We start from the raw sequence: 23429 nt of genomic DNA, 5'->3' as shown, positions 1-23429 counted from the left end.
CAGTTATCTCCTAGGCGAAGGCTCTACTTCTCGATACTTTAAATAATGACTTGAAATCGCTCACCGACACAATAATAGAGGCGGAGAAATGGTGAATTATGCAAAGTGGCCACCTCCCCTTTTATGGAAGCTGGTGATTACGGGCAAGGAAAGTCCATAGTGTTTTAATCTTCTCACTCACAATAATGATGTGTAAATCGAATCCTAGAGTATCGTACAAATAATCTTGAATTGAAATCAAAAGGTTATTTCTTATGTTTCAGACGCTCAGATATCAATTTCAGTCGCAAAAACTTATTCCGAATAAACTCATAACGTTGATGGTCGATGAATTTACACTCACTCAAATTCACTCGGAACTTTTTTGGTACAATCTAATTGATAAGGTGTAAGAGCTGATGATGTACAATTTGGCTGCTTTAACTGGTTAAAACAGTTAACCTGGCTAATTGGAACTCGGTTAACTGATCAAGCCGGTTAATTTGGTAAAAAATTATAATTTACTTTATCAGCTGATGCTCGATAAATTTCCCCAATCAAAATAAACGCATCACCTGTGAATAATTGTCTACTGCTGAAAATAAATTGCTTACTTTAAATTCACGTTTAGCCATACATCAACACTCAACCGGGTTACTAGATATACTTGTATCTGATAATTCGAAATTCACGTACATCTTACTTAAAATTTTTCCAGGTTTTGAATAAATCACGTTGTTGGTTGAATCGGGATCTCATTCACACACTTTGAGAAAATACAAGCGATTCGGGAGAACTTGCTTTAGCTGGCACGTAATTCAGACGCTCACGAGAATCACCGAACTGTTACACTAGGATTGACGAAGCACCTTGTATAAAAATGCACGCCAATTTTTGAAGAGACGTGCGAAGTAAATAGTGAAAAAATGTTAACCCATATAGTTGCATAGGACGCAAGTATTTCCTTTGGAAAGAACAAAAATACAATGATCGAAAAATATTGAATTTTGTATGAATGGTGTATCACAGGAACCTTGAGCAAAACATTTTGAAAAATCAACAAAACGTGCGAGACAATTAGGTTTATCGGTAATATTTTTCAGGTTTGTTAAGCACGCGTAGCAATCATGAAAATTAGCCGGGGTGGGGTGAAAGCTTAGAAAAACTGAAAATCAGAATGGCCAGAGTTCCGGATATGAAAATATCGAAAATTCACAACATAGAAAGAACAAAGTGTAAAATCTCATTAAGGCAGAAATAATACAGACAGATTATAAAAGTGCTGAAATTTAAAGTTGTGAAATTGCACCCAGCGCCGGATTCACCTGTAGGCCCGAGAGGCCCGGGCCTAGAGCGGCATTTTCTAGGGGCGGCAAAAATGGGCGCTGGAAATTCAATTTTTTTGGTAAATCAAAATCATATGCAACTTGTAGAATGGATTTTTCGAAGTAAAACTTCTATAGCGGCGTTGGAGAATTTTGGATGGGAGTGACTTCATGAGTAGCCCTTTAAACCGCAACACTAGTATAGGGGGAAATCCTCCAGTACCGGACACCTAAACTTATTCGTTATAAAAATCGTCATTTAAGTGGAAAAATAATTATTTTTAGTTTTGTTATAAACTTTGGAGTATGTTTAACAATATAGGAACTTTTGGAATTAGTATATAACGTTAAACTAAGAATAAAATACAATTTTATTTATTAACGAAAACTAGGATGTCAGAGAAGCACTTTGGACAGGACTGCTACAAATTTTGACTGCTCTGAAAAGGATTGCGAGTGATGAAACAGAGAAAAAAATTTCACAGTGCGAGACACTCGGTATTGTTCGCCAACTTGATCGCTTAGAAACAGCAATTATGGCGAACTTATGGGGTTTGATTTTGAAAAGATTCAACCTCGTGAATTTGAAGTTGCACAGCGTGAATATTGATATCGGAATTATATCATTCACTTGGTGATTTCGTCCAAAGTATCAGAGATGACTTTGACCACTTCGAAGTGACGGCTAAAGCTGCATCAGCTGTTCAATAATATGAAACGGACAAAAAGCGGACCAAGAAAAGGAAGCTCAGAGTGGATGAAAGTCCGAGTACTGAAGTACTACACAGCGACAGTGGGCGAGAGAACTTCCGAATAAACACGTTTAATGTGATTGTTGATAGTCTCAGCGCAGAATTACAACGGCGTGATCAGATATATGCAGAGCTTCACGAAAAATTCACTTTTCTGGAACGGCTGAAGGTATTAGAAGTAAAAGAAGTGCGAGAATCTGCAGAAAAAATACTGGCACTCTACAACGAGGATTTAGAGGATGCTATCGTGGCAGGGGCGGTTTATGCACTAGGCCCGCTAGGCCCGAGCCTAGGGCGCCGTGGGCGCCGTGGCAGAAGGGGGCGCCACAGGCCGGCGAAATTTCGCAAGCTTGCGCGCCCCCTTCTCTTATGCACCAATACTAATCGTATGCCCATTGCGACACATCCTGGCGCCGTGGCAGAAGGGGATGCCCCGGGCCGGCGAAATTCGCAAGTTTGCGCGCCCCCTTCTCTTATGCACCAATACCAATCGTACGCCCACTGCGACACATCCTGACCAGCGAATTTAAGTTTTTTCGTGCTTAATTCATTTTTGTTGTCAAACATTTCTGCGAACAAATTTCCCAACCTACAGTCCCTACATTGTAGTACAACGGACAGCTGGACAAATGAGCGTCAATAAAATGAGTGGCGCCAAGCGCCGTAAATTGACAAAAGAGAAAGAGGAGAAAGAGTCGCTCATAACCCAAAAAATTCCGCGAATTGATACTTTTTTCATCAATCGGGAAACAGTTCAAGAAACGGCGCAAACATCAAGTTCTGCTACAACTGAAGATTCGACGGGCGAGGTAAATATCGACGTACCCTGATAATTTAATATACGTATTAGACTGTTATTTGAAATAATTTTTTATTTTTCTTTCGCCAACGTTTGAATAAAATTTGAAATAATTAATTATCATCACTTGTAAAAGACGAATCTGGGGAAAAAATCCTGTGGATCCCAAACGCAAAAATGGCCAAAATAACGAGGCAACCATTCTAGTTGGTTCGAAAACCCTCATCAATGTATATTTCCTGTCTTACCATATCCTGCAATTTTTTCCCGCATTCTCCTGATTTCAGCAAATATTGCGTTTGCAAGTAGAATCTGTTGTCGAAAATGAAAAGGAGGCTGAGGAGGAGAAAATAATCGACGAAGTTACGAATTCAGTGACTTCTGCAGCTGAAACTCGTGCCGATGGTCACGATTGTGATTTTTCTCTTGCTGACCCGGGTTTGTGGCCAAAAAGAAATTCAGAAATGATTGATTTCATTTTACGAAATCCGTTGGAGCAAGAGGATCCGAGATTGAAGAATTTTCGGGCTTCAAAACGCGTTTATGGGTCTAAAACAAGATATTGTACTGCGCAAATATTTTTTCAAAAAACATCAAATGGTGAAATGCACCGACGAGAATGGTTAGCATATTCGCACTCGAAAGGTTGCGTGTATTGCATACCTTGTATGCTATTCTCGACATCAGTAAACGCGTTTACAGAAGGCTTCAACGACTGGAAGAATGATGTGCGAATAGCTGAGCATGAGAGAAGTCTTGGTCATCGAGAAAATACACAAAAGCATGTACTGCGAGGAAATTTATTGGGAAAGATTGATAGCAAGTTACATGTGCAATACATTCAAGAATGTAATTACTGGCGACAAGTACTGACTCGCGTTATAATTGCGATAAAGTTTCTTGCAACCCGAGGCTTGGCTTTCCGAGGAACAGAAGAGAAATTTGGATCGGTCAGCAAAGGCAATTATTTGGGTATTCTTGAAGTGATGGCTCGTAACGATCCATTTCTCCAAAATCACATCGATCGGTTCGGAAATCCAGGAAAAGGAAACGTATCGTATTTTTCTAAGGATATTTGCGAAGAATTCATTGCGATGATATATGTTGATCTACTCAAAAAATTGATTTCGGATGTAAAAGCCTCCAAGTATTATGCGATAAGTGTAGATTCGACTCCCGACATTTCACATTCGGATCAGTTGACGTTCATTATCCGGTACGTGTGCAAAAACGGAGAGCCCGTAGAACGTTTTTTGCAATTTATACCTATTAAAGGTCACCGCGCGTCTGAGATAGAGCAGGCGATTATGCAGGTATTGTTCAACAAAGATATCGACATAAAAGACTGCCGTGGACAATCATACGACAATGCGAGCAATATGTCGGGCTGTTACGGTGGGGTACAAGCCAAAATTATCGAACGTAATCCTTTGGCGATTTACGTCCCGTGCGCAGCGCATTCCCTTAATTTAGTAGGTCAAGCAGCTGCTGATTGTTGTTCGAGAGCGACCAGATTTTTTATGTTCGTGCAACACGTCTACACATTCTTGAGTGCATCTACGTCCAGGTGGGGACAAATAAAATCGAAGGTCGAAAATCAGCCTGGAATGCTCTTGCCCAAAAGTTTGTCTGGCACAAGATGGTCAGCTAGAGCGGAAGCATGTCGAGCACTCGTAAGATCGTGGGAGAGTCTGCGAGACGCCCTCGACGATATTGCGGAAAATGGTTCCGAAAAGCCATCCACAAAAGCCGAAGCCGAAGGATTGTCGCAACAATTTGGGTTGCTGGAGACCGCCATAATGGCTGTGACTTGGAGCGATATCTTGGAGCGTTTCGAAAAAACGAATAAAAGTCTCCAGCGCGTTAACATCGATTTGACAACAGTTGTACAACTGTATGATGCCCTCCAAGCATTTGTTGTCGGTTTGCGTGATCGTTTCAACGATTATGAAGAGAAAGCAAAGGAGCTATCTCAATGCAACGAATATACGCATGAGAATCAACGACGCAGAAGAAGGACCGCTCGATTTGACGAGGTAAGCGGTAATGAAGCGATATTGGACGGAAAACAAAACATGCGTATAAAAACGTTTCTCGTCATACTCGATCGATTGTCAGGCGAATTAGAAAAAAGAAGTCTCGCCTACAAAAATTTCAACGCTCGCTTTGGCTTTCTCAGTCGTTTGCCATCACTCACGGATGCAGAGATCATCACACAATGTGAAGATTTACGAACGACATACTCCACCGATCTCGACAACGATTTTGGTGAAGAATGCATACATTTCCGGAATTTTGTCCGGGAAATCAGATTGACGGAGGATGAAATCAACATTGGGAAATGTTTGATGATCATTCGCGAGAAGAATATTGTTGCTACATTCCCCAATATGGATATCGTTTTTCGAATGTATCTCACGCTTTTGTCCAGTAATGCTACAGGGGAACGTTCCTTTTCGACGTTGAAAAGAGTGAAATATTATTTACGGAATACGATGGGTCAGAATCGTCTCTCTAGTCTCGCGTTTTTATCGTCGAATTCAGAGCTTGTTGATATGGCAGAGACCGATGCAATCATCGATAAATTTGCAAAATTAAAAGCGAGAAAGCGAACGTTTTAATCGGGTCCACTCAAACGTCAATATCGCCAATATAAAATATATATGTGCTCCATTCCTACCCACAAACCTACATAATATATGTATGATTGAAATTCTGTTTCCGTTAAATTATTTTTGAAATATAAAAATTATTTATTCTAGCCTATGCCTTTTCAACTATTTTATGGAGAGGGGAGAGGGGGCGCTAATTTCGTCAGGCCTAGGGCGCCCGTTTTCGTAAACCGCCCCTGTATCGTGGAAGAATGCTTACACCTTCGCTCTCAACCAGAGCACCTAATTCCAGGAGAAGATCACGTTTCCATCATCACACTAAATAGCCGTCTTCGGAGAGCGGGTTTCCAAGACATTTATCCGAATGTGGAAATACCCATGCGAATATTTCTTTGCTCTCCAGCAATCAATTGTTCAGGCGAACGTTCCTTCTCAACTTTAAAAAGAGTAAAATCTTATTTACGTGCATCCCTTTCTCAAGAGCAACTTAATGCTCTTGCAATGCTTTACCGGAGCCTTACTCCACTAGACCACCTAGCCGCCCTATGTGGTGGTCTAGTGGAGTAAGGCTCCGGTAAAGCATCGCTAGATACCAGGTTCGATTCCTGGCTCCGTCGTTAATTTTTCGAATTTACCAGTAGTTCAAAAATTATTTACGATTCACAAAATGAATATTGCCTCGTGATTAATATTAATGTTGATGATGCATATCCGCATTTCAATATTAGACGGTCATTGACTGTCTTACGAGCTTCGCACCAAGAAGCGTAAGATACCAAAATGTAAACACTTACAGACATTCTTACAAATTTGTGTCTCGAAGAGGAAGAACACTTTCTATATTCACACTTAATGCTCTTGCACTTTTGTGCATTGAAAAAAATCTTCTTAGAGATTCGGACCGTGAGGAAATTATAAATGACTTCGCGGCACAAAAAGCAAGGAAAAAATATTTGTATTAAAGAAGTGAGAATATTTTTAGATATTGCTAGTCACTCACCAAATGTACTATACTGCACTATGATTATTACATAACAGAATTATTATTATTTATCTCATTAGTATTATTACATGTATGCAGCTATATCGAAAAATATTGAATAAAATGATTGCTTATGAGCATGTGTGAGCCGAACACGCCCGATAAGCACTGAACCCCCGCGGCTACGCCATGGAGAGGCAGTTCGCCAAGAACCACAGCGAGTGCAAGACAGACCAGCAAAGAAACCGTACGAGCCGGAGGCAACCCCAAAGTAACCCAAACACACACACACACACACACACACACATTATATTAATGAGAGTAAGTAGCGTTAAGATAGGCGCCATCAGCTGGGGCAGGTCCAGCTGCAACGAGGGAACCGACCTTTTTGTTAATTATTTTTGAGCATCTATCCAAGAATATATACACCAAGTTTTACCTCCAAACTCCGCCAGCTATACATTTTTCACACCGTCTCTCGTCATTTTCCTTCCCAACATCCTGTGTAGGTCCCCAGCCATTACAAATTGGCGCTCAACGTAAAGTACCCACATTTTTCACCATTAATTCTGACGTGAGACAATCGCATATATAAAATAGAGACACGTTATACAAATTCGAACACTCTATAGAAATTTGAAACAGAATCGGTTAAAATCACATGGTGTAATGATTTAAATGTACCGCGGGTCGAATCGACGTAACAACCGAAGGAAATCTGGCTCACCCACCGAATCACGGGTTGTACACTGCGGCTGATCCCACCTTTCGTCTAGGAGAGGACACTCACTTACGAACCGTCCATCAGAGAGTATCAGGTGTAAAAGAGAAGAAATACAAGGGTGCAGTGTCCCGTCAGCCAGCTGTGGTGCAAAAATATTCGAAGAAAAATCTTGAAAATAACGAATAGGTCTGTTGCCATGGATCAACTGCAGTGGAACGACCAGAGTGGATGAGAAGCGATTCGAGATACGAAAAGAGACGCTCTGCTACAGCAAACACACTTATACTCGGATATTTATTTATTTATATAATGACGCGGATAGGAGAAGACATTTTACATTTACAATTTTAACCATATACACCTGTTGTTCATTATGTATGTGTAGAATGATTAAATGACTGAATGGATGGATAAATGTATATTTGATATATTGTTGTTAATTCGTATAAATGAGAGAATGTAAGTGAGGATAAAGAAGGTTTTAAAATTTGTAGGGCTGATAAATAAAAATAGAATAATGCATGTCAATAAATTCTAGTCAATACAACGGAAATACGAAAACATGGACACACGACCCGAAACAATGTCAGTCAGAAGACACGGTTGGCCGCATGGCTCGGCAACAGACCACACGGACACACACACTAGAGCGCAAAATCAAAACACACAGCGCACGGCGACGCGCGCGGGCCACACAATGCAAACGAAGCATCAAATACACACTATCAGCGGATGCAAGTATACGAGCCATTTCGAAACTACAGAAGTATAATAAATAACGATGCACCCATATTAGAACCGAACTGCGAATCATTACATAGTCCACATATACAACCTAGGAAAATCAAACCAGTAGATATCACGCACACACTAAACGTCACACCAATATATGAACAAAGACACATACGTGTGATTGCTCAAAACACACCGGCCTTGCCAACAGTAGAAATCTAGAAGAAATACGGAATCTGATAGACTTCGAAGAACCAAGACAAAGAAACCAGTTTAGGAACCACATATATATGACACGCAACAGTACACCCCGCACACAATGAGCTGAATGTAAACACAAGTACAGTACCGCGCAAATGTTTTAATTGCCACCAACCCGGACATCTTAGGCGGGTGGAGGTAGCTCCGAACTCAATAACACTAACACACCCGACGGCGAAATACACACAATACACACAAGCATATGCTATCCAAGGTTCCACGGAAGAGTGGGTATGACAGGCTTCGAGTTTAACGCACTCATCGACACAGGTTCATCACACTCATACGTAGGCAGAAAAATCATTAAAATAATACGCGAAGTAGTCATCGATATATACGACACACCAAACAGAACACTAACGACAGCGAACGGTATTGGTAACAGCGTTAGAAGGAGTAATCACTTTGTAATTGACAATACGAAAAGTCACAAAACTAATACACTGCGGCACGGTCACCTCACTAGCGGAAACATGCATCCTTGGCGTAGATGCACTGACAGAATTCGGGATGACAATTAACTACAACACTAAGACCTGGTCAGTGGCGGCAGACTCTCCAGAATTGAAGTATGAAATCACACACAATCCACAAAGTTTACCCACACCAATGAACACAACACACGACAAGCAACACAAACATACATGACACTACCATGTATGACAGGAAACTAGATAAACTACGACAAGCACAATACATCTCTAAAATAGATCTAAGTCAAGCATATTTTCAAATACCCCTAGAAGAAGACAGTAAACACATAACAGCATTTACAGTACCCGGGAAAGGCTTCTTTCAATTTAAACGAATGCCATACGGTCTATCCGGTGCACCAGATAAAATGACAAATGCATGTCTAACAATAAACCCGGAAAAATGCAAATTCGGTTGCACCCAGGTAAAATATCCAGAACATAGGTATATTATGTAACGGAATGCCCGGTTTCCATCACAATAAAATAAATAAATTAAAAGAATAAATAATTTGGTGTATATAATAAAATTTTTGTTATTTGTTGTAACGTGGCATTTTTGATGCCCGTTACAACGGGCTCCTTGAACCCTGGGCGGAACCAAAATTTAGGAATTTCCGAAATTGAGTCGCGAAGTTTTTGCAAAAGAGCGCCAGGACTAGAGTCACGCATCCGAAACTACGAGAGGGGACACCTTAGCGCATAGCGTAAGATATTTCAGGTTTTTTTTTTTTTTTTTTATTTTTCGAGCCACAACGGCATCAGTAGGGCGATTCTGTAACTCGCTATGCTGTCGTTATGGACTCATAACGACAAGTTTCGTTATGCTACCGACCGCGTCGTTATTATAACGACAAATGCGATTCTGTACACCATTCTTAGCGAGTTTTGACGTTATTGGTAACGAAAAGTGTCGTTATGATGTCGTTACGGTGCGAGCGGATAGCGAGGCTCAGAGACCCCCTCGGTACGCTATAACGACCATTATAACGACACTTTGCACACGAGCTAGAGGAGTGGTGTGCGTTTCCCATATTTTTCTCGACTCCGAGAAAGTGCTTCGAAAAGTGCTCCGAAAGTGAAAAATAATTACGCCGTTTGAAATAACAAGTAAGTAAGTTGAATTTTGCAGTAATTAGAAATTATCAATGCAGATTGACTTCAGAAAAAATTGTAGAATAGATTTCATTATTTTCTAAAAAAGAATAACATAACCTATAAATTGTAGTATTGCTCCGAAGAACCCACAAAGTTGCTTCCACAAATATAATTATTCATTAATTTCATTAATAATTCATTTCTGCTATTAAGTCTATTATTTACGCTGTTTCTTTGATTATCTTCAATCTCAAAGGATCATGGTTATCGAATACCTTGCTTGGGATGTATTCGTTCTTGAGGAAAGATTACGTCGACTCGAACGTCATGTGGAAAGAAGGCGATTGAGAGATGCTCAGAATCCTTTTCAGCTACCACGAGAAGAGTTTCTCAGCCTTTTTCGCCTGCCTCAAGAAGCTGTGATGAATCTTGGTTAACAGCGAAAATATTTTTCACTGTTCAGCAAAGCAGCATAGGTTCAGTTTGAGTTTTATATACATAATATGCATATTATATTTAGTCTACTTTTTTCTAAATCAATATATTTTCCATCAGGTGATGCTGGATATCCGTTGGAGCCTTGGCTGTTAACACCTCTGGCCAATTTTCCTGAAGATACGCGACAACATCAATATACACAACAACTATGTAAGGTTAGAAGCGTCGTCGAGCGGTTTTTTGGAGTTTTTAAATCTGTATGGAGATGCTTGTCATACCAGCGAGTCTTGATGTACGAACCAGCGTTCGCAGCGAAAATTGTTAATGCGTGTGCAGTACTGCACAACATGAGAGTGCAACTACGATTAAACAATGAAGATGACGAACAACTAGCACCGATAGCTCATCCCGTAGAGAATGATGTTGATCCGATGGATCAAGATGAAGAATACAACAGACGAGGACCACGCGCTTTGGCTCAACGAATTCAACAACAAATTATGAGAGAAAGATTTCCCAACTTCCGTGATGCGGATGAATAGAATACAGAATATGGAATGATGTTTATGGTTAAATTGCCAACAAGTATAATGTTTAAAGGTGATGAAAGAAATTAACGACAACAGAGTCAGGGCGGTGTTACGCTCCGACGTACCGCCTTGGCGTACCTTTTTCAAAATTCCATGTCATTTCATTTCTTTAATATCTTCAATGCACAGATATTATTTCATCAAAATCTCATAGGCTCATAGGAGTAAGGCTCCGGTCAAGCATCTCTAAACGCCAGGTTCGATTCCTGGCTCCGTCGTTAATTTTTCAAAATCACCAATTTTTCGAATTTACATTCCTTCAAAAATAATGTTTACAATTGATTGTACATAAAGAAATATTCAATTGTGTTTTTGAAGTATAACTTTATTTTATAAAAAATATTCACCTTTTTTAACCCGAACAAAAAATAAAAACGTGAAAAATCTTTATTTTAAACTGGACTTCAATTTTTTTTTCAAGTGGTATTGTTTTTAAATAGCTTTGCCTCCATGAAATTAACAAACTCAAAGACTTCTTGAAGTATTGAAAATATTACAGCTACAGTTATGATTTTTAGTAAAAAATGGGAGTAGTTATATAATTTTACTCTTCAGAATATTGGTTCTACGTGAAGAATCCAATGGTGGTCCACGCAAAAAGAATAGTGAGGAAAACGTAGAAGCAGTAAACGCTGCATGGGGATTCACGACACGTGGTCAAAGGGCTCCTTTTAAGAGTATGAGTGCAAATAAATTTTTTTACTTGTATTAAAATTTATTAAAAGTATTAAACGGTGTTAAGATATAATAACAATGATGATATTTATATTTACAATGTTCACTATACGATGGATTTGCACTGACTGTGACTGAGTGATTGTGCGCGCCTCGATTTAAACCTTCATGCGCGCCACCGCGGCACGAATTTCAACTATTTTAAGGCGAGTTTCGATAAAATTCTAGTTACTTACTAAGGATTTGTCACAATACGTCACTTCCTGTCGGTATCCATAACGACGATTTGTTATCCCATTCTGTAACGTCGAAGTGTCGCTATTCGTAGTTACGGAATCGCACCGTCGTTATGAGATTGTCGTTACACGCGGCGAAATTCGTTATCGTTACGATAGCGTTCCGAATCGTTATTCTTATAACGAGTTACAGAATCGCCCTACAGGCAAGAAGTCGACACCGAATTCGAGGAAATTGCGAAGTGGCGGACTAGCGACAATTGCGAAGGAAGGATGTCGAGGCTGCGGAGGGGGAGCCGAAGCAGATCCCCGCATCTCGGGAATCCAAGGTGGACGCGATTCCCGCTGGCGACCGGCGCGCCGCAGCCTCTCCCCCTTCACCCCGCCAACAATTGACTAGCGAACTTGCGACGGACCGACTAGCGACGAGGGAGCACCACGCTCACCGCCAAGATGTCATGGAGCTGCACGGAGGACGAGATTGCGATCTAGCTTCAAGTTCTGCGCAGCGATGCTATCGAAGGTGCGCGTCGAGTTGCGCGATCGACGAAATCGATGACGGATCGATTATTGCGTATTCTTGTGGATATGACGTCACGTATGGGATGGCGTATCGAGATCCATGTTGCGGCAGATAGTAGGTTTTTGAAACCACTCTAGTTCTGGCGGTCGTGATCAGTACTCACGTTTTGGGGAGTTTCGCGAAGTAATGGAGTCGCCCAAAAATCGCTAGGGGAATGGAAAAGGGGTTGCAAGGATGTAGAAGATAAGCGCTGCTTCTATCCCCGCGATTAAATTTCGAGCATAATTGCGAAAAGGCTTGCCGAGTAACGAGTAGCCGTTTTGGATTTGCGTTGTGGAGAAGTACTCGAAATTCTTTTGCCGATTCTTTTGCTTGATGACCGTAGCCTGAGTACGCGTGTTAGAGTAGAGTAAATTTTGAGTTCCTGAGAAAGTTGAGTAGAGTCACGGGTTTTAGTTGAGTCTTTCTCGTTAGTGAAATCAAGTATAGCCGAATTTCGCTGTACCGGGTCGAGCCGCGTTATCGGGTTTTTAAGTGTCACCTCTCGAGTAGGTCGGAAAGTGCCGAATTGGAGTGCTCGAATTAGCGGATAACGTTTTAGAGGATTTTGAGAAGATTTGATTTCGGATGCGTTGCGATTGCATATAGTTTAGGTTACGTTTAGTTGCGCCTGCATTGAGTTCCGTACCCGTTAGTTAAGATAATGTAAATTGAGTTGCGTTACTTTGAGCTTGTGTTTAGTTGAAGTTGAATGTAGTGGTGCTTGCGCTTAGTTAAGTTGCCGTTTAGTGAAGATAGTGTTTAGTCGAGTTGAGGTGATGTATAGTCGAAATTGCCGTTGCGTTGAGCAGCAATTGAGACGAGAAGTTTGAGCATCGAGTTTTGGTTGCGTTTGAAATATAGTAACGTTTGCGGATTCGTTCAGATTTAGGGCAGCTCGCGGTAGCGTCGAAGCTCCGAGTCGGGTGAGATCTCGGGTGAGATTGAGGACGCCGTCTGTTTGGTAGCCCGACGACGCACCGTCGAATAATTAATTCTAGTTTCGGTTTCGAGCAATAATCGCCATGGAGAACAAGTGGCGAATTTGCAAATTCAGAATTGCGTATGAGGATTTTGTGATCGTTGAGTGACATTTTAGTTAGGGAGCCGCGAGCTCATTAGAGTAAGAAATAGAGTAAGTTACGTGTAATTTTCTGTTTATTTGTAGACTCGCGATGAGCGACTTTTGGATTATATTTTTTTTTGTTGTGTATCACCGCTATTGGGAAATATAAGATTTTATTTTACTTCGTTTGATAAATAGCGTGTGTATTTCGAGTGTCTCTCTCTCTCTCCAAAAATTACCTCTTCCCTCTCCGCGGTATTGAGCTATCGAGCAAATGGCCGAGGAATAGCGCAATAATGATTTAGAGGCGTGTTAATCACGCCAGGCGCCCAACAAAACTTCGCGATATTGTTTTTAGATCCAGGGTACATCGTGGACGCCAAATTATTGTGCACGCGGTAAGTTCTCGGTCATTTTCTCCGAGTGACCGAGGAGCGGGAAAAATCCACGTCACATTGTATAAAAATGATAGAATGTGAGGAAAAGGAATATAAATAGATGTATGGTAAACTTATGAACAGCAATCCACGTCTGATTTTATCGTCGTGTTTGTTCAGTTTCGTCCGTTAATTTATTCGATTTCGCTGCGTTGTGTTTCCGTATGTTCCTTTGGACATATATATTTTTCCTTTTTTTCTCTCTATGTGTAATTTGAGTGAATATTCAACTTTAAAATTTAGTAAATTTTCAAATACACAATTAGTTTTTCGTTTACAAGCTCACTCCGTTTTGATAAGTATATCTATTTATGTAAGTAGTATCGGGGCACTTTGGGGCGTCACAATAAACCCCCCTCGCACCCCTCTCTGGCGCCAGCCCCGCGCCAGGGAGTGACTTTGGGGCGCCTTCCCCTTCCCCCGCCGCCCCGCGCCTAGGAGTAACTTTGGGACGCCATCCCCTTCCCCCGCCGCCCCTCGCCGAGGAGTGACTTTGGGACGACTTCCCCTTCCCCCGCCGCCCCTCGTCTAGGAGATATTTTATTCTAGAAGCTTCTCCGGACGACCACCCCTTTCCCGCAACCCCTTGCCAAGGAGCGTTTTTCCGCCTCGAAGCTCCGCGGCTCGTCAGCCCTTCGCCCGCGACCCCCTCGCCAAGTGGTGAATATCGTGTGACGACCCCTTATCCCGGGTACCGTTGACCGCGAATCAGATTCCGGACTCTACGGGATGGCCTCTGAGCCTGTGCACCCTGACCATGGGACGATCTCCTTCCCCTTACCCTGGTGCCCCTGGCCGTGCGGCAGACTCTGGGGCCACCTACCCATCTGCCCCGCTACCTCCGTTCACGAAGCGAACTCTGTGACTTGGACGTTTGGGGTTACAAGTCTTCCACCCCGGCTCTCGTTCTTTCTCCATCCCTGCTCTCTGCGTCGGGTGCTCGTGTCACTGACCCTACCCAGCCGTCAGTGTTGATCCTAAGGTTTACGTGTGCTTGGAAAATATAGACCTGGTCACTCTCTCTCTCTCTCTCTTTCTTAATGCAAGACTATAGACATACTCAGATGTACGAGGATCAGGGCGGGTGGGTGAGGAAACAGAACTCAATGGTGGATTGCGTAGAAAAATTAAATCTCATCCTCGCAGGTTTATTCGGTTAACACGGGTGCAAATACATACATGGTTATTACAGATAACGAATAAATGATAATTACAATGTTCTTATAATTACACAAGATATGTTAGCAAGGTTTTCTTTTATGTACCAGTCTTATAATCAGCAACATTACAATTCTTAGAGGTTGTAATGATTCAAATATAACCGCGCAATGAACATGGCACGAGTGGATTAGGTTAGACCCAGGGAGTGGGGAACCTGGTCACAAATTTGAGAAGGAGGTGGCTTGGTCGAGGTCTCTCCAGGAGGAAGGAGGTGCGGAGGATCCCCTCACTGAAACGAAATCGTAACTGATCGAAAGTCGACTCACTAAGAATAAAAATTAAATCTAAACTACGAGGACAAACCGTTCAAAATAATCATTAAACACTCGAAAAGCCAAGCTAAATTTTAAAGAGAGACGATATAAAACGAAGAACATTAAAAGTGAAATCAGAAAATATAGTGCCTCGACGAAAAACCGTTATTGACAATAATTTATAATTTCAACAATATCCACCAATTTTAACAATATACACTATTTTAAACAATAAACACATGGAATGAATGAATTGTAGAATGGTTGAATAAATGAATTTTAAACATAATGACGGCTCATGTGTGGATATACTTATAGATGAATTAAAATTTCACTCTACTATTCAGACTTTATAAAAGATTTTTAATATTGATTTAGCCTAATTTTTAATTTTCAAATAATCTTAGAAGGTACAACATTGAAGACAACTTATAGGATAAATGTGATTTGAATTGATGGTGTTAGTTTTGCGTTTTGTGACATGGGCTATTCGGTTGTGGAATAATTCTGCGATACGATCGTTTCTTTCGAGGTCAGGAGTAAATATATTGAGAAACTCTCGCAGAGAAAAACCACAGCCATAAAGTGCATAAACATGATACAAAATTGTCCACATACATCAGAAGTGAGGCTTTGAAGCTGTCTATCGTTCCAGTCGTATCGTCTGCAATTTCTTCGTAAAGTCCGCTTATGGTGAGGGACGAATGGTGGTAATCCGAAGCTGTCGAAGTATGTACCGTGTCCCGAGGAACTGACGAAAAACGTCACCCAGTGGCTACCGGAGCGTGTGTGATCATCCGTGTTTGACACAAAGGCTGTCGGGCGTGTCCAGATGAGGGGTATCTGATCCGCTGCAAAAACCCCGATCTTCCCGTTCGGAATTGCCGACATCGCGCTCCATATCTGTAGACTGTCCATTTTGTACCTCGTCTTCTTCTCCTTCTTCTTCTTCTTCGCCCTCGTTATCGGAGATAATCATACCACTCGTAGAAGATTGTGAGGAGGTATGTGAGTCAATCGCAGTAGTAAGTAAGGAACGGTAACTTCGCCGTCTGACGTAGGCGCAGACGGATCAGGAGAGATTTTCAGTGAAGCGACTGACTCTGGTATTACTGCTTGGAGCGTGAAATTTCTTTTTGGTACCTGCAGTGGCTGATTACTAGTCGAACTCTCCTCTCCGGTGATGTTGCGCTTACTGGCTGACAATGCTTCTGTATAATCGTATTTAGTTAGAATATTGTTATTGTTGATCCATTTCTTCAGTTTAAGTGCGTTGTTCATCGCACATTTGAAAAATTCCTCCTTCTTAACGCCGTGGAAGAAGCACCATACCGAAGACCGTTCCAGTTTGTCGAACGCCGGGCAATCGATGTCCTCCAAGTTGAATACTTGACGCGTGGTACCATTTTCAATATATTTACATTTCTCGTGTCCACGGGCAAAGATTCGATGAGCGTTACTTGCGATTTCTCGGAGGTTAACATCTAATTGAACCAGCGAGATATCACCTTCAAACCACTCGATGCCATGATGGTAGCAGGTTACGTAATTGTTCACGCCACGTTCTTTGAGCGGCAGATCCGTGAAGGGATATGGCGGTTCTACTAACCAATGTGCCGAGTGGCGGTGATCGATGGTGACGACTGCCACCTCTTTCGGTATAAATTTACCATAGATATTTTGAAACCCTTGAATGTCTATCACGTAATCCTCCAAATCCTCCAAATGACCATGATCGTCGGTAAAAAATTCCTGAAATTGCCGTGGTGTTACCCGTGGTGGGATAAGTTGTGTTCATTGTCGGTAGGGAAAATCATGCTCATCGAGCGGGGATCGATAACCGCATTACCGGGCGCACTCCGTGAATCCTCGGGCGTTCGAGCGGTCCCCGTGGATTCTCGAACGTTCGACCAAGAATTCTGGCGTGTGTCAGGTTTTGAGAGCTTCCAAAGGTTCGAGAAGATTCTCACGGCCTTGAACGAATGTAGGCTGACAAACAATGCGTTTGACAAGTTTCGACTTGACGGCGAGCGGCAGGCGGTCAAAGAATTTCGGTGCGACGTTACGCCGAGCGGCATGCGGTCAAAGGATTTCGGTGCGACGTTGAATTTGAGACAAACAATTCTCGGAATCGTCCGACGAAAACAATACTCGGAATCGTCCCACGGTGAGCGGCATGCGGTCGAAGGATTTCGGTGCGACGTTGAATTTGAGACAAACAATTCTCGGAATCGTCCGACGAAAACAATACTCGGAATCGTCCGACGGTGAGCGGCATGCGGTCAGAGGATTTCGGTGCGACGTTGAATTTGAGACAAACAATTCTCGGAATTGTCCGTCGAAAACAATACTCGGAATCGTCCGACGAGTTTCGACTTGACGGCAAGCGGCCTGCGGACAACGGATTGCGGTGCGACGTTGAATTCTGGAAGGTTCTGAAATAAACTCTTAACTAGCGGGACAGAGGTTCTGAATGAACAGTTGTTATTAACGATGCAAAATATTTTATTGGAAAAAACAACTCAAGATTACAGTTTTACATGAAATTCGTAATGCTAATGAACGAGTGTTCATACTCAACGGTATCGCACCCATGCTTTAGGCAATAAGAATGAATAACTGTTCGAGGAGATACTGATTGTCTTTTGTGTTTGAGTAAAAAATTTCGCAGTAACAATACGTTTTGAGCTGCACAATTTGGACGTAATATAGCGTGATGCGTACAGTTTGAATTCGTGTCCGACATTTTATTCAACTTCTGCAACGACGGACAACCCAAATCCATCAATTCAACGACTTCAACTTTTTCACCCAGAAGTTTCTGCAGCCAACTTTTCTTCTCCGAACCTTTTACGTAAACTGTTGAAGCCTCAAGCAGTGACATACATTCGATGGTGAAGTCGAGCTTCTCCAAAGGTAAATCACCACCTTCCCAGGATAGTCCATGATAATTCCGTGACAGCCACAAATTTTCGCTTTTGAACGGAGCGAGTAAACAATTCCAATCGTACGGAGGTTCGAAGAGAAAAATTGACAGGTTGGTATCTTCGTCGAGTGACACAACTGCCAACTCTTTTGGTGTAAAACCGGGACCCGGTCTTCTGAAACCTTGTACGTCGACTATGAACTCCATCGTGAAAAAAAAAATACTGAATCGATTGTCACAACGTTCAAGGTTTTTATACCAATTTTCTCACCCCACCAATCAGCGGGTTATATTCAATTATACGATCATGTAAAATCAAGCAGTAGGCAGATGTACCGGTAGGAAAGTTATTCTTCGCCTCAAATTCGATACGAATATCTACCGGTCCAGATTTCAGAGCCTCGTTTTATTTCGAATAGTCGATGAAAATCAAAGGTTCGTACTGTAGAAATTCGCTCTTCGTCAACAGAGGCTCGGGTTCTTTGCCGTAATAGGTGGCTTGAAAGTTTGCGTACATCTCGTACAGTTATGCAAAGCGATTGTGACTCATGTCCAAGTTCAGGTTACCGTACGGATGATACTCGGAATTCAAGAAGAGCATGACGTCAGTAATGTTACAGTGATCAAGATGACTGGCATTTTTGCCGGCTTTGTTTTTTCGATTCGTTTGAAAACCGAGCATGACAAATCACGGTTTTTCCAAATGGGTGGACGTTTTCACAGTCCAAACGTGTTTCGTAGTTGCCGGTAGCAAAGGATATTCGTACAACTCCCAACTGCGGAAGCTCATGGAGACTGGTGTATCTTTCTCAATGAAATTCAACAGTGCGACTTTTCGTTGATCCGAGAGCTTCACGTAGGGTACTAACCATTCCACCTGATCGATCACGATTCTAAAGTCTTCGTCTTGATTTTGAACGATGGCATTCACATCACTTTTTGATCTTGTAAGAATCAGCTCGTGTTTCGCGTTAACGACGATCTTGCGATAGTCTTCAGCGAAGCCCAACATCATGCTCAAGGGAATAACTACGTCAAAGTTACCATCGGCATCAGTTAATTTTTTCGTTTCCTGAACGTCGAGCCATCCAGCATTTTCCATAAGCCAACTTTGACCAGGGTTGAGCGAGGCGAAACCTTTCAGCAGGCTGGTCAGACCAACGTTTTCACATTTATCAATCTCTACGGCGTTGAGTTCGTACCGTACATCTTCGAACAAATGGCAGATGGCGTTATTGACCAAAGTTGTGATCGCTGCTGCGGTGCCGTCCGATTTGAGCAATTTTCCAGAGATATGCAGCGAACTCTTGCTCGGTAATACACATAAATCCTGATGCTGAACGGTGATTCGAATCTCATCGCTGTTGTTGAAAGTTGACGATGCGTACAGTTTGTGTGCGTGTATTTCTTAGTGGGCGATTGATTCGTCAAAGACGACAGGTGTTTGAATGTTCAAGATTTCCTCCTCCATGGTACGTAACATACAACGAAACAGCAGAATCGCAGTTTTATTTGTCGAAAATTCCTTGACCTAAAGGTGTCAGCTTTAGACCCAGAGCTATCAGGAACTCCACATTTCGACGTGTTAGCGGTTCGGGAATCGATCGATGACTGACTTGATCTGGACATGCTGACTTACTGATATAACTCTTTTTGGACAATCTGTTGTATACAATACCCATCTTTTATTGCGATTTGATGTGTAGTCTCACAGTTATAACTTCTCCGCGAAAATTAACCAGATCTCCGTCTTGATCGACTAACCGAAGCTGTACGTGATCTATGGTCTTGACGGTGATCGGAAGGTAAATGACGTGCGACGGTACTTCCACGATCTTATATCCCGGTGGAACGATAGGGAAAAATTCGTGAAAAGTATGCACTTTATGTCCATTGACGTAGGCGCCCGTTGTAATGCTACACTCGACTCGCAACGCGTTGACCTTGAGAATAGTAACAGGCATATCCGAATGGTGAGTTTGGTTAGCTGCCAATACGCGCGGTGTAAATCCGAGAAGCTGACCAATAGAATCCTCAGGTTCCAAATTTACGATATAGTTACATTTGATTTCGCTGCGTAACGTATTATTGTTAGGCTTTATGCTGATTTCAATGTTGGTATTTTTCAACGCGTCTTGAACATACTTTTCAATATCCTCAATTTCGTAGCTGCCAGTGGATATAGTGACTACCTTATCGGCTACGTATATTTAGTTGTGACCGACATCGACGTTGGGAGTGGAATTGAAGGTTAACAGTTCAACGAGACCGAGAACATAATTTTTGTTCGGAGCAAGTTCGATCGGAGGAAAATATTGCGCTTCGAGAATCGACGACGTTTCCGATATCGTTAATGTAAACGAATCATCCATGACTGCGAGTGCTCGACTGACGTTATTAAATTACGTGCCATGTTTATATAGCTCATCGCTTAGAACGCGGTGATCGAACTTTATGTTTACCACCTTCTTTTTTCACAGCTTCTCGAGCACCTTTGAGTGCAGACTTGATGCTCGTTTTCGCGTCGTAGCTTCGAATCATAGACTGTTTTGCAGCTCGTATGATTTTGTTCAAGGAAACGTTCTTAGGTTTTCGACACCCCATGCCTAACTTTGTTTTCACCTTCATCGTGTTAGCTACAGCCCAAGCGGCTGCCTTCTCACCCAAATTTGCGTCCTTTGCGAGAACCCATTTCCAGGCTTTTCCGGCTAATATTTTATCCGCAACGCTTCTAGCTTCAAGGTTCTCACGATTTTTCGAATACGCTATATCGTGTTCCTTACACGCTGCATCGAGAGGATTGATACCGGAATCGCCTTTCGCGAGTCTTCTCGTCAACTTGGTGCCAGGACCGCAGTATTCGTAACCGGGAACATGCAACTCGATCGGAAGTTTGTTGATAATGCTATTTACCAAACCTTTCCCACTTGATCGCTTTTTTGACGATCGCTTACGATCACGTGTGTGGATAATCATGTCCGCTCCGCGACTTAGAGAAAGTTGTTAGAGAAGATGCATTTATAGAAAATCCAGCCAGTCACGTTTGAGATGAGGTTCGAGGCACAATCGACCAAGCTGCCCGTGATAAATTTTGACAAATTTACGCAGCAGAGTACAAAACGGAAAAAACGTCATGGCGAATTGTTGCCGAGTAGTGTACGTGCGGTATTCTGCGGACCATCCAACTGTGGCAAAACCAACGCATTATTTGCGCTTATAACGCATCCGAACGGTTTGAGGTTCGAAAACCTGTACGTTTACTCACAATCTCTCGATAAACCGAAATAAAAGTTTCTGAGTCAAGTGCTTGAAAATGTCGACGGTGTTGAGTATTACCCCTTTAACGAGCATGAGCACGTCATTGCACCGAACGATATGCAACCTAACTCCATCATGATATTCGATGACGTAGCGTGCGAGAAGCAGGATAACATACGGGCGTATTTTTGTATGGGTAGACATCACGACGTAGACTGTTTCTATCTTTGTCAGACGTACGCTCGAATCCCTAAGCATCTCGTGCGCGACAACACCAACTTGCTGGTCTTATTCAAACAAGACGAGATGAATCTGAGACATGTGAACAACGATCATGTAAACACCGATATGTCGTACGTAGAGTTTAAAGACTTGTGTGCGGCATGCTGGAACGGTGACAAATATGGCTTCATAGTGATCGACAAGGATAGAGAGCTCGGTAATGGTCGGTATAGGAGGGGATTTGACAGTTTCATAAACATGACAAAAGAATAAAATACACGATCTTCGAAGACGACGGAACAGTAGCTTTGCAGAACTAGTTGTGTCAACATGCAGGAAATTCGTAAGGAAAAAGAAGTCTTGCATCGTATCGCTCGAGCGAGTAATGCGATTCGTCGTAAGCACAGAATCCTCAAGACGGGAAAAGAGTCGCTGCAGGAAACAATGAAGGATGTCTTCAAACCTGTGATAACCCCGCTGCAGGAATTAGTTAATCTTTCTCGAGGTACGAAACTTGTCAAGGAAGAGGTAAAGGAAGAACTCAAAACTGAAACGAAGGATGAGCCGAAGAACGAAATGGAAGATTCTTTTGCAACTGCAGAGGAAGAGGATCAAACCGTCACGGAATCGTCGGTGAGATCAGAGGATGAAGATTTTGAGATGCTCAACGATAAACAAAGATAGCACGAGTTGGATACCGTGTACGGGGTACGGAGTCTTTCTACTGCCGGGCTGATGGTTGGTGACTCACCGATAAGCTTCGAGCGCGATTCCGTTCGCATAAGCGGCACGCTCTATCCGAAAACTCAAGGACTGCTGGAGCTGCTGTTCAAAAAGATGCCCAACAGCGCTCACGTTACCCGCAACGACAGGGAGAATTACAGAAATATCCTTCTCGCAACAAATGCTCACAGAAAGTACTATAGCGCCACCGAGCCTATCCGAAACGCTAAGAGCTCCAAATTCAAGCATTTAATTGCTGAGCTGCTGAATATTTCTACGTCAGGCAAAGACGTATCACCATCGTCACAGATGTCGAAGCGTACGGGCAAAGGTGTTCTGCTACCTCAGGCTTGAGTTACTCGACAAGGTGTTAAAACAGATTATATTTTCTGGGACGACGCTGACGAGCTGGTGGAACGTCTTCGTTTACTCCTGGCTTCTCAAGCGGCTGGGAATACAAGTCACAACAACGAAATTATGTCGATTCTGGAAGAATTTCGGGAAGCCGGAATCATTTATTAGCCAATTATCGTCGACTCTGCAATCATTTACAAGATGAGCGTCGACGTGTTTGGACGTCAGCTGAATAAAAACACAGCTGCGAGCACTCGCGGTCCTCCGGGTGTCGGGTTTTAAATAACAGCGGATGGGCATTACGATATACGGAACAAGAGACTGTGCAATGTCGCAGATCCCGCAGAGCCGAACAATGCTGTAACTTTAAAAACCTTGAGACGAAAATTCAGCGTGCTGCAAAAACAAATCGACAACCTCGATCAAATGATCAAAGCTTTGGAGATCACCACGGAGAAAGCCTTGGATACCTTCTACACAGACTTTGAAACAGACAGAGACTTGTCGACTCGAAACGCGGAAATCATTTCCAAATTGGACACCAGACTAATAGCGTTGGAATATGAACGAGAAAAAGCAAGCACTGGTGACGGAACTGCATAAACCTGCACGCCGGAATTACCCACGTCGACGTGTAGACGTGCGCGGCATCGACGAGACCTGGTAGGCGGATCTTGTTGATATGACGTCGTACGCTGGACAAAACAAAGGTTACAAGTACATGCTCACA

At 42.4% G+C, this 23429-nt stretch overlaps 1 long non-coding RNA gene across 2 annotated transcripts; it reads left to right on the top strand.

The window, feature by feature from the left end:
* Positions 1 to 9545: 9545 nt before the first annotated feature.
* LOC138191214 (uncharacterized) lies at positions 9546 to 11020 on the top strand. Of its 2 annotated transcripts, none has more exons than XR_011177558.1 (3): positions 9546 to 9749; positions 9994 to 10213; positions 10293 to 11020. It is a non-coding gene; the product is annotated as an uncharacterized lncRNA (long non-coding RNA). The 2 variants fall into 2 exon arrangements; XR_011177559.1 differs by having other exon boundaries at positions 9546 to 9753.
* Positions 11021 to 23429: the final 12409 nt, after the last annotated feature.

This window comes from Neodiprion pinetum, chromosome 7 (genome assembly GCF_021155775.2).
Source record: "Neodiprion pinetum isolate iyNeoPine1 chromosome 7, iyNeoPine1.2, whole genome shotgun sequence".
Classification (NCBI taxonomy): Eukaryota; Metazoa; Arthropoda; class Insecta; order Hymenoptera; family Diprionidae; genus Neodiprion; species Neodiprion pinetum.
The sequence above is the reverse complement of the archived record's forward strand: the minus strand, read 5'-3'. Positions and strand labels throughout refer to the sequence as shown.